The sequence below is a fragment of the Montipora capricornis genome, chromosome 14 (genome assembly GCF_036669925.1).
Source record: "Montipora capricornis isolate CH-2021 chromosome 14, ASM3666992v2, whole genome shotgun sequence".
NCBI lineage: Eukaryota > Metazoa > Cnidaria > Anthozoa > Scleractinia > Acroporidae > Montipora > Montipora capricornis.
Window position 1 is genome coordinate 28,405,112 of NC_090896.1, and position 5,000 is coordinate 28,410,111.

The window sequence follows — 5,000 nt, forward strand, 5'->3', positions numbered from 1 at the left end:
CAATGACCATACCAAACTATTTCATATAATTACCATACCACATGACACGAAATTTACATTACGTCAACGTAGCACTAGACATAAGTTCGCATTGCGGACCTATTTTAACAGTACGCTAGAAACATTTTGGAACCGATGTCAAATTAATTTGTGTTAAACCAGTATATTTCGGTGGGTTCATGACATCTAAAACACGCACAACACATACGAAATTAGCTGTTGTTAACGTATGAGAAACAGATATTACCGCTCCTTTAACGCCGATCGCATGCCATTAAAACGGAACATCGACTTTCCGAAAAATCACCTCTTAGCAAACATTGTTATAAAAAGATACATTTTCATAGAGGTCCATTTCTACCATTACTTATTACTTTAGGATTACTATGCTTTCAGAGAAGGGATTGCTAACGCGTATTAGTATCACCCAACTAGTGGACTAATGCAAATGCTGCATTTTGATTGGCTACGCTACTAGAGGACTATTAGTAATAGTCCTCGAGTAGCGAAAAGCGTGTCGCTTTCGTTTTATTCCCAAATAAATATATTTTCAACTTGCATTTTCTAACTTTATTATTGCCTTTTCTGTCCGACTAGTTGGGTGATACTAAAACAATTAGACCCTTCGCCCTCACGGGCCACCGGTCAATAGCCCACTCGGGTTCGCCTCATGGGCTATTGACCCGTAGCCCTTGCGGGCTACGGGTCTAATTGTTAAGTAGCAAGTTTTCTAAGTGACGTGTCGGGTACAGGCTAATTCCATGTTCTTTGGAGTAACCGACTGAGCAGAATGCTCAATGGGAACCACCCAAGTGTGGTAAATGCTTTGCAACATTAGTTTCAGGGATCGCGTTAACGCAGAAATCGTGCATTTTTACGCAAATAAATTCCAAAAAATGCATCATCAAAATTTAATGCGTCCCAAGACGCAAGACACTGACTTTATTAACTCACACAACTTGCTTTGCCTTGTCAGTATATTCTGTTGCTTCGGCAAGACGTAAAAAAAAAATATAAACTTATTTGAGCTCCCACCATTTGTTTGCTCATTGACCGTTTGATCGATTGGGAAATACAAGTGCTCACACTTCTTGAACTGAGAAAGGTTGAAGACATGATAATTTTTACATAAAGTTTTTGGCTAAAATTGGCTGAAAGAGTTTGGATGGTTGCAAACAAGGAATTTGGGCAATAAGTTATTGATGATTTTTAAGCTGGAAAAAAGAACTCGCAGGTTACAGTACTCAGTACTGTCCAAAGAAAAAGACTAGAAAGTTAGTTACTCTCTCTTTCTCATAAGATACTTTTTTTCTCGCAGACAGTCACCAAGATTTTGGGACCCCCAAAAAATGCTTGGGACCCCAATTTGGCCGGACATGCGGGTCCCAGGACCCAGACTAAAAAATCCTGGTGCCATCCCTGAGTTTTACAATGAGCTATAAAAATGGACAGATTTGTACCGGCTACACATTATGACGTTTATATGAAACGATCTACACGGTCTACCACAGCTTTTCACTGAGAACAATGAAATCATATTTCTTGCTGTTGCGATGGTAGACCGTGCTTGGATAGTAGACCGTTGGAAAATGGAATACACGATATGTACAGGATTTCTGACTGTGTAAACTTTAATATGAAACATCTATTAATGTATAGGATTGAGTAGAAAAGAAAGTAGGTGAATTGTGCCGTTTTCCCAAAGGTAAGGTTTTCAACAGTAACACCATGATCGCAGTTGACGTCACCTCGGAACACAAGAGATGGGAAATGGTATTGTGTTACACTACATGTGCCATGTGTGACTTTCGTAGCATCACTTCTGCAGGGGAAAATACTTTGCTCACTTTAGTATTTGATATGGCGTCCTCTGCTAGCGATAATAAGGTCCAAACGCTTAAAACATTGATGCTATCGTATTAACACTATCCTTTCGCATTGAGTAAAACGTAAGACGGTGAATCACCTGTAAGCTGCGTTCTAGCATAATCAATCCTACATTGATTAAGTTTCACTTTAATATGCTTGGAAAAAAGGCCAATTTTAGCTACTCTTCTGGAAAAAAAAAGACCTTTCTTTGAAAAACTTGTTTTTCAGACAACCCTGGACAAAAGTCTTGGGACACTTGAGCTAAAATAGTTTAAAAAAAAGACCATCTATCATACAGCCCACCTCCCCCCTTTCAATGTTGATTGGAATCCGGGAAACATTCAGAAATGCTGCAGTTTGTTTCAACCTTGCTTAGGGGAGGGAGGGGAGGGGCATAATGAGGGGAATTATTATAAAATATCAGGTAAACCTTTAATGAAAGCGATGTTTGTGCTCATTGTCAAAAGTGTCCCAAGACATTTTGTCCAGGATTGTAGCCTCCCATGCAGTCCTTTATTTATTAAACAGTATAAGCTCTGCCTCCTTGACAGTCAAACATAATAATTATATTCCCCTCCTTCCTAATTATTTTCAGTATTATTATTTTTTTTTTGTGAACTTAATTTAAGACTCCTTGATGTAAATAATATTGTATATTTACGTATATTGTTAATTTGTTAATTTATTACTGTTAATTTTATTTTTGTTGTAAATATCTATTTTGGGTATTTTGCCAGTTCACTTCTATATATGTCTGCATATATTTTTTCCTCTCATCTAATTCCTGTGGTAGTGGCCACATTGAAAACATTTGCTACTATGGCCGCTATGCACTTTTCCACTTTTTTTCACTGATGTATAAAATTATAATTAGTCTTTTTCCTTCTTTCTTTAAATCGTTATGTCCATTGTGTATTTTGTGAAATAGTGCATAAATAATAAATCTTGCAATCTTGCAATCTCGTTTTTGGGGAGTTGTATTTCTCCTCCTCCTTACAACCCCTTGCTTACCCAAAAGCGACATTACTTCTCGCAGTTTTAACCAAGCAAATTTTTCCTACTGACGTCTGGAAGGTGATGTCACATGCAGAACAACTTAAGCAAGAAGTTCAGGAGTAAACAACTTGGCGGGTATAACCAGACTTCTTTATAAGCATTATTGGCCATCAGACAATGACTGAATCACAATTGGCAAGGACACCTTGCAGGTCAAACTATGGGAAAGGAATGTTGCTTTCAGGTGAGTAGGCGTTTGTGGGGAGGAGGTGAAATACGACTACCCTAAAAATGACTGCATGGGAGGCTAACCTCTTTCACAAGTCTTTCATGAGATGCAGCAGTGATACATTTTCGAGGTCTCCAAACTGAATCACAAGTTTCTCCTTCCCACTGGAGTCACTTTAACTCCACAAATTGTGGAGACATTGTTTTGTTAAAAGAAGTAAAACAAAAAATGCTGTTCAAAGTTTCCAATGGTTATATACTGCAAGGAATTTAACAAATATAACTTTATATTTTTAGTGAAGCAAGTACATAAATTTAGTTCTAATAACCTGGGATTTCAAATACATTAATTTGTTTTGTTTCTCTTCCCTGCACAAAGGCATACCAAATGTTATGTGCAATTTGAATTGAACAAAACATCTTCATTCTTGATCAAGGCAAAGCCATTCCTTTTGCCATTTTGTGCATATATGCCCTTTTGAAAGCCTACTGTGATGTTTTTCAAGGACCAAGACACAATTTTGCACCCATGGAAAGAAGGTACTTACAACCACCTTTAGATAAAGTAAATAGGCAAAGGAGAACTGCTGACAATAAGGACATTAAAAAATTGGAGCTAAAAATCAAGAGCAATACAAAACCAACTGGGGACTATCCTCATTTTAACCGAGAATTGTTGTTCCACTGTAACAAGACTAACAAGACTGGTAGTACCTTCAATTTCATACAGTTTCATTAAAAATCTAAGAATTTTCAAAATGACTCTAGCAATCAATAAAATTCTATTGATTTTTTCCTGATTTAGCACTGGAGTTAAAATGACTTCATGTCATGAATAATTTTTTTTTTGAATTTGTAATCCCTGGGCCTGGTTAAAAAACTCAGGCCAGTCCATGTCCATGATTTACATTGTAAGCAATACAAAACAATAAACCTCTGAATGATGCTCACACTGTACCTGTTGTGTGATATTCTGTACCCTTGTTTGAATATTTATGTTTCTACACTTCTGAGAAATAGTAGGTGGCAGTGATATATTTTGCCTTTGGCCAAAGGCCTGAGCCTCTAGGAGGGTTGGAGAGTAAAAAAAAATAACAAGATGCTACATGTAGCTTAGGGAGCTCTCCTTTTGTCAGAGCTGGCCTACCAGACCCCTCCGTTTGCAAAGAAAATGCAACAATTTCAAGGAACACTTGCAAGATAATCCTTCGTGTTCTTCTGGAGGAGTATATGTAATCCTCAAAATGTGTTAATTTCAAGGCATTCTAGAGTTAATCCTTCCAAATGCCCAGTCTGGCCAGTCAGTTCTGTCAAATGGAAAGCGCCCTTGCATTCTGGCCTTCCTTTGGCTAATTTTTGTGTTCAAGGGACACCAAATAAAGACAGAATTCTTAAGTCATGTAATGTAAAAAGGATATTACATGGCCGCGCGGGGATACAAATTTTATCTTCGAGTGCTGCAAGTATCTCTCACGAGTGAGCAAAGTGAATGAGTGAGAGATACTTTCAGCACGAGAAGATAAAATTCGTATCCCCAAGCGGCCATGTAATGTTCTGTTTATTATATAGATATTGATGAAATGTCGAGATTTAAAACAACTTTCAGTTTCGAAACGATGAAAAAGTGGCCACCAACCGCTAAAACAAGCATGTTGTGTAACATGAAACAAGATATGAAAGTTATGAAAAACAAATCATGATAATGTCACATTTTTGGCACAAGAAGATAAAATGTTCTGTTTATTATATAGATATTGATGAAATGTCGAGATTTAAAACAACTTGTTTTATTCAGTTTCGAAATGATGAAAAAGTGGTCACCAACCACTAAAACAAGCATGTTGTGTAACATGAAACAAGATATGAAAGTTATGAAAAACAAATCATGATAATGTCAAATTTTGCAA

General features: G+C 37.0%; 1 protein-coding gene across 2 annotated transcripts in view; it reads right to left on the minus strand.

The window, feature by feature from the left end:
* LOC138032920 (uncharacterized) overlaps positions 1 to 5,000 on the minus strand; it is a 16,097-nt gene that overhangs the window by 9,454 nt on the left and 1,643 nt on the right. The window lies entirely within an intron of this gene.